This window comes from Enhydra lutris, unplaced genomic scaffold (assembly GCF_002288905.1).
Source record: "Enhydra lutris kenyoni isolate GAN:26980312 unplaced genomic scaffold, ASM228890v2 scaffoldscaffold82, whole genome shotgun sequence".
Lineage (NCBI taxonomy): Eukaryota > Metazoa > Chordata > Mammalia > Carnivora > Mustelidae > Enhydra > Enhydra lutris.
This window is the reverse complement of record NW_019154166.1, coordinates 2,552,326-2,559,933: the sequence shown is the minus strand read 5'-3', so window position 1 is coordinate 2,559,933 and position 7,608 is coordinate 2,552,326.

The following is a 7,608-nucleotide window of genomic DNA, read 5'->3' as shown; positions in this document are numbered from 1 at the left end:
CCGGATCCCTCCACGCCGCGGCCGCCGCCAGGGAGGCCCCGCCCCCGAACGAGTCCCGGCTTCGAGTAGCGACGCGCATGAACAAAGCCATATCCTCCCACAGTGGGGCTCGAGAGGGAAAGTAGTGCGCCGCCCTCCTCGATGCGCTCCGCCGGGCCCTCTTGCTAATCCCGGGCATGAACCACCGGGCCGTCCCCTCTCTGCCCTTTGGTTTCGCTCCCTTCTCTTCTTCCCCTAATCGCCGAGGCCCAGGGGAAAACAAAAAAACAGGGCAGATCCAGGAAACATGTCAATTACCTCAAAAGTGGCCCTGGAGCTGCCATCGAGGGGTAATAACCTAAGAAACAAGTCGTGACGCCAGCTGGGACAAAGGAACCGGGGCTCTTGCGTTTCTCGGTACAGAGGAAGCCAGGCTGGTCCTGGCGGGAAGTAAATGCTGATCGTTGAGGACCCTGCCTCCCAGCGGAGTTGGGGGGTGGGGGGGGCTTAAAACGAGCACCAGTCAGTACTTTGTTCTTGCAAAGAAGCGGGGGGGGGGGGGGGGGGGGGGGGGGGGGGGGGAGGGATGCAGTGACAGCCCTGAAGCAGGTGAAGGGAAGTGTGCTGGCAAAGCAGTGGGGATGGCCCTGGGGAGAAGTTGGGCTGTGCTTTGCAGGGCATGGTGACAACCTTTGGGTCACAGCAGAGACCTGGGGCTAGGATGGTCATGTCTGGGGACAGACTTTCGAGCCTGGAGCAGGATTTCCTACCTAGCAGTGGAGGACTGCAGTCTTTCTCCTGGCAATAATCTTAAAGCAATAATGCCAGCCTTTCTTCTGTAAGACTTTTCCCAGGAACTGTAAATAAAATCTCAGCTTGGTCCTCACTCCTGGTGTCTGAAATTGCAGGGGTTGGGAGGGTAGGACCTCTGTGTCTGATGACTGGCCCTTGTCTAGCTCCCTGCCATTAGCTACAGCGGGAGCTTTCTCTCCACGGACCAAGGCATCATGACGCTAGTCACTGCCAGCCACTGCCCTCGCCGAGGACCCAGGTCCTGCATACCCCAGTCCCTGGTCCCCGGCTTGCTTCCTTCCTGTAGTCACCACATCCCTCAGAGCCCAGAGATCTGGCTTCATAATTTCGCTGCTCCTCCCTCTGACACCCTTGTCTTTGTTTTGTTTAAAGTTGCATTAGCCACCCTTCTCGTCCTGTACTTCTCATCTCCCTTCTGATACCCACACAAATGCTGAGGAACTCTCTGGAACTCTTTCACTGTGGCTGAATGAGAGGGGCTGAGCTGAGGCTGGGGCGTTGGGATTTGGTGAGGGAGAGGTAAGATGAAAACTGGCCTATGGTGGAGATGACATGGAGGGAGGGAGTTATCATAAAGGAAAAAGGGAAACCAGTGAAAAATCAGCTTTCAGGGCGGCAGAAAAGCAGACTCCAATGTGATCATGTCAGAAACGACCCTTAGTTTTCCCCCAAAGGACTCGGATTTCCCTGGGACACAAAGTGGGTGGAAAGTTACAACCCTTAGAGATCACAAGACAGGAGAGGATGCTCTCTGCCTTCCTTAAATTACAACCTCCCCGTCTCCCTTCTACCCATCCTCACCCTTTCCTCGATCTTGAAGCCGAAAGAGCAGCATAAAACCAATTTCCAAAAAGAGAAAAGTCAGCAGCCTGCGATTTGCTGGCTAGCAACCAACCAGATCAACTAATGAATACTTACATCCACTCCTAACATCTCCCACTCGTTTTGGAAGACTGTGGAGGAAACAACCAGGCACAATGGATGACTAAACCATGATTAGTTATTCTGTAATAAACATACAAGAATTCATAAATTCAAAATAGTATTCTCCTTAAATGGTTACTTTGGAGGACTCCTCCTTCATTTCAATAGAAATATCTCCCCCCTTGCTCAAAACATTAAAAAAAAAAAAGTCCTTTTAGGAATTACCTTCAGGGGCTGTTTGGAAAGCCCTCGTAAGAGACCTTCCTTCATCCATTGTCACACCTCATTTACCATATTTGTCACCTACTTCATTCATTAACTTAACAAGTATTTAGCTACTGAGTCCCACTATGGTACAGGGATACAGTGGTGAGCAAAACCAGACTCGTAACAACCTTTGCAGAGTTTACAGATGGGGGAGAAACCAACAAATAGCCAGCAAACAAACACAAGTTGTCCAAAGTCCAGAGGTGAGCGCGGGCCACCTCCAGAGTCTACAGTGGCATCTGACAAGGTGAGGCTGTGCTCAGTGGTGAAGGGTCAGCAGATGAAAGCAAGAAGGCTAGGAGAAGCGTGCAGAAGGGAACATGCACGCCAAAGGTCTCCAGAGCTAGAGGGTGCCAAGAGCGGATGGAAGCAGAACGAGAGACTTGGGTAGTTCGGAACATACAAGACCACATCGGGCACTTTGGAATATTATCTTCATCCTAGGGGCACTAGGAAGCCGTTCCTATCAGTTATTCAGTGATACATACAAATCACCCCTCCCCCAAATTTAGTGGCTCGAGACAACTTTTTAAAACTTTATTTTTCCCCCCATTATTCTGTGGTTTGGCTGGCCCCTCTGCTCTTTGCACCTGGGCTCACTCATGTGGCTGGAGTGAGCTGGCAGGTCAGCCGTGCGAGAACATCAGCTGGCCTCATTGCTACATCTGGCCATTGGCTGGGACGTCTCAGCTCTCCATGCAGCCTCATCTGCTGGTAAATTCCCTTACATAACAGACTCAGGGCCGGGATCCCAAGGGATGAAGGCAGAAGCTGCAAGGCCTCCAACGGACCGTGCCCCAGAACTCGCACAACATCGCTTCTGCCATATTCTGTTAGTCACAGGAAGTCATGAGCTGAGCCCAGATTCCAGGGATAGGGAAACAGACCCCCAATTTTTGCTGGGAGAAGCAGCAATGTCACATGGCACAGGAATTTGGGGCTACTGAACTGAACTATCACCACATGGAAAGGTTTTTAAACAGGAATGGAAATGATGTGTGGTAAGACCTGGTTAGGCTTGAGATCTGGAAAGGTCACTGGTGATCTGGGGAGGAGGGTCCTACCAGGGTCTGAGCAAGAGATGATGGCAGCCTGGACCCGGCTGGTGTGCTGTGGGTGGAGAAAAGTTGGTGGAGCAAGGAGACATTTAGGAGGCAAAATGAACAGGGCTTGCTGAGAAGTTGGTAAAGGAAGGTGACAGCAGCGGGGAGGGGGTGGTTAAGGATGACACTTTGCTTTCTGGAGCTGGGTAAAGAAAGACGTGGGAAACACTGGAGGAAGTGAGGACTTGGGACAGAGAGATCATCACTTTGGGTTTCTGAAGACAAGCAAGAAAGGAAGGTCTGGAACTTAGAGAGGCTTTGACTGTCAAACATTTTGCGTTGAACATTTATATAACACATCTACCCTAAAAGTTTAAGATGTAATCATCTACCAAAGATATCAAAAGATGTGAGGACAGGGTGCCTGGGTGGCGCAGTTGGTTAAGGGTCTGCCTTCAACTCAGGTCATAGTCTCATGGTCTCAGTGTTTCAAGGTCATGGGACCAAGCTCTGAGTCAGGCTCCCTGCTCAGTGGGGAGTCTCCTTCTCCCTCTCCCTCTGCTCCTCCCCCTGCTCATTCTCTCTCTCTCTCTCTCAAATAAATAAATAATCTTAAAATAAGTAAATACAAGATGTGAGGAGACCTCTGAACAACATTCCAAAGAGAAGTTGCCAAACAGTTTTGTTGGCATAAGTCGATAGCTTCCCCCACGTGACCGTGAAGACACTACAACTCAGAAGTTCTGAACTGTTTGCTAGCAGATAATGGTATACCTCCTTGCAAGAGAGTGTCTGTCAGGGCTGTGGCAATCTAGTTAAAGAACAAAACCAGCTCCCACTGCTTGTTAAAGCCAGTCCATGCGATGTGTGTAGAGAAGCCCACCTTGTACTGACTGAGAGATGGGTGTTGCCAACGTTGGGTACTGAGAAAACGCAATGTACGCTGGGGGCACAAGATAAAAGCAGCGAGCACGTCCTGTTTTCTGTGGCCAGGCCCTGTTCTGAGCACCTTGCTCATTCAATACCATTAATACCCACACTGTCCAGATGAGGAAACCAACCGGCCCAGAGAAGTTAGGTCACTTGCTTGGGATGTCACAACCCCTGAGTGCTGGAGGCTAGGATCTGACCTCAAGCCAGCCGGCCATAGAATCTGCCCTACTATCTTCACAACAGAACCTGGGCGGCAGGTCCAGGAGAGGTGGGGTGGGGAGGCAGTCGGAGGTGGGCGTGGTACCACGAGGCAGTGTGGGCTGTGTGTTATGTCCTGTTTACTCGTGGGGCAAATCACACCCTGAGTCAGAGCTCAAACTGGGCTGTTTTGCTGAAACCATCATGGTGTGTGGGTGTCCAGGCCTGGCTACTCCGGAAGGAAAGGATTCCCAGCATTCCTGGGAGGAGGCCCATCCAGGATCCTGGCATCCAGGTGTCTCCGTAGACTGAGATGTCAGCTGAGAGGCGAGCAGTTTGAGAATGAGTCTGGGAAGCTGGCCTTACGAGAAGCCAGGGAGGGCGCGTATAATACAGCGAGTTGAGGGCTGCGTCCGTGCCAGTGTCCAGGAGCCCATAAAGATGGGCAGAACGGGCAGTGCCATTGGCTCCGACAGTCTGTCTGGGTGGTGCTGTGAATGGAGAGGGCGCAACTAAACCAGCAGGCCAGGCGGGCTGCGGAGACCTGACCAGTGGGCAACCGAGGGCTGGGGTGCTGCAGAGTCCTGGAGGAGATTTGCACACAGACTGGGGGAGGGCCAGCTCGGTGTTGGGGGGCGAAGGAAGGCGCGGAGGGCGGGAGGGGCGGCGCGCCCCCCACCGTCCCCCGCCGCGCAGCCCGGGGCCGCAGATCCGGCACGGCAGTCGCTGGCATCCCCGGCTTCGCGCCTCCGCCGCCCCCACGCGTGCCGCGGCGGGGAGCGGCCAGCTGGCGGTGTGACGCCTCGCGGGGCGGGGCGGGCTCTCGCTATTAAAAGGGGCGGGAGGCGGCGGCGCCCGCCCCAGGAGCCGACCCAGGAGCGAGGAGGGCCGGCTCGTCGCGTCAGCCGAGCCCGCGGCGGGCACCATGCAGCTCCTGGTGAGGGTGCCGTCCGTCCCGGAGCGGGGCGAGCTGGACTGCGCCATCTGCTACCGTCCCTTCAACCTCGCGGGCCGCGAGCCCCGCCGCCTGCCCGGGACGGCGCGCGCCCGCTGCGGCCACACGCTCTGCACCGCCTGCCTGCGCGAGCTGGCGGCGCGCGGCGACGGCGGCGGGGCGGCCGCGCGCGTGGTGCGCCTGCGCCGCGTCGTCACGTGCCCCTTCTGCCGCGCGCCCACGCCGCTCCCGCGCGGCGGGGTCGTGGAGGTCTCCGTGGACCGGGACTTGTGGTCGCGGCTGGAGGACAGAGCGCGGGCGGAGCGCAAGCCGGATGAGGCGGGCGGCCCGGTACCGGGAGGCGGCGACGCCGACGACGAAGACCAGAGAGAGGAGGGGGCGGGACCCAGGAGCGCGGGCTGGCGCGCGCTCCGGCGGCTGGTGGAACGGGTGCTGGCGCCCGCGCGCCGCTGGCGGCGGCCGCTGCCTAGCAACGGTGAGGGGCCGCGGGGGGAGGCGCCGGGCAAGGAGTGGGGGCCCTGTGGAGGCGCCCGGGATAGCCGCGGGAGGCTGCGGGGGTCGGCGGGTGAGGTGCGGCCGCCGGGGGCGGGGTGGGTGTATCCAGGGTCACGGGGGAGTCTCGGGGGGGCCGGTGTTGGGGGCGCCCTCGGAGGCGACGGGGTGGGGGGATTGCCGGGTGAGGCTCCGGGGACAGGTGAGTGGACTCCCGGGGAGGCGGGGTGGGGGGATGCCCGGGAACGCCGGGGGAGGCTGCGGGGGCCGGTGAGGGGGCCCCGGGGGAGATGGGGTTGGGGGGCTCCCGGGATGGCCTTGGGAAGCTGGGGGAGGGCTGGAGGGTGAGTGGGGCCGTCGGGGGAGGCTGCAGGGGGCTGCGGGCGCCGGGGGGGGTGCGTGTAGCAGGGGTGGCCGGGAGAGGCGTCCGTGGCCGGGCACCCGGAATCGCCCGGGGAGGCTGCCGGGGTTGGGGTGGGGGCGCCCGGGATCTCCAGCCTGGCCGCACCCTCCCGCTGACACTGACCCTCCCTGTTTCCCCCAGTGCTGTACTGTCCGGAGATTAAGGACTTGGCTCGCATAAGCCCCTGCACGCTGTGACCGCGGCCGAAGGAAGGTGGGCGCTGCATTCTCGAAGCGTGCTGGAGTGCAGGGGTGAGGCCAAGGCCACCGCGCGCCCGTCCCGTGATTGGCTTTTGCAGGAGTTAAGCCTAGGGCAGGAGGGGCCGCCCTAGCGAATGGCCCCGGCAACACCGTGTACTGACTGGGCGAGGCTCGCGTCCTCGGGGGAGAGGCCCCGGGATGGTGGAGACGGGTCCGCATTCTGGTGGGAAGGACAGAGTGTGTATCCTTAGCTGTGACTGGCTTTTGTCCAGGGCAGCTCTGGCCAGTTGGAACAATCGGGCCCATTCTAGCAATTCTGTGTCAGTGGTTTTAAATTTTTTAAAAAGCTAGGGCAAAGAGGCCGATTTTTGTGTCCTGTTAACTGTCACTTCTACGGCATGTTAGCTGAGAAAATTTATTTTTTTTTTTTTCGCCCAGGGCTGGTATGCTCGTCTGCCCAGAAGGGTAGTGTGTTCCTAAAATTATTGAGATGCCTCTGTGCCTCGCTTCATTTCAGTCTCTCTTCAGCCTGTGAGGGCAGGTATCAGGGTCCAAAGGGCATTCATCTGAGGCACCTAATTAGGGCCAACCAGGGATAGGAAAGCCATTTGGTAAAGGCATCACATTTTAATCTTTTTTTTTTTTTATTTATGTATTTGTCAGAGAGAGAGAGCGCACAAGCAGGCAGGCAGAGAGAGAAGCAGGCTCCCTGCTGAGCAAGGAGCCCGATATGGGACTCGATCCCAGGACGCGGGGATCATGACCAGAACTGAAGGCAGCGGCCTAACCAACTGAGCTACGCAGGCATCCCTCACATTTTAATCTTTTGATTTATCTGTCATCTTTACAGTCACACGGAGAACACGGTCACGACTGGAAAAAAGATATGTATCCTACTATTAATTTTTTTTTTTTTTTTTTTTTTTTAAAGCAAGCACTCGAGGGGGCGGGAAGGACAGAAGGAGAGGGAAAGGCGCTCAGGCAGGCACTCCACTGAGCCCGGAGCCTGGCCTGGGACTTGAGCTCATGATCCTGACTGACCCCATGACCGCAGCTGAAATCCAGTCGGTAGCTTAACCCACTCAGGCACCCCTTATCATGCAGTTTTAAGCTCGTGCCCCATAATTGGACATCTCCCCCTGGACTGGGTGCTTTCTATTTTTAAATCCTATAAATACCTTAGGAGAGTAGAGTGCGGGAGCCGCAGCTGCATCACTGGAATTACAAAATCTCCAGATTCCCCTTCAGACTCTGAGCCTTAACCAGAACCCCGGGCGATGTGTAGGCAGGTAAACATTGCAGCGGCACCGACTGCGGTCCTAGACTTGCTAGGACGTCCCCTTCTGTGGGGGCAATATTTGGAACAGTTGGTATAAAGGATATAAATTTCACTGGAGGTTG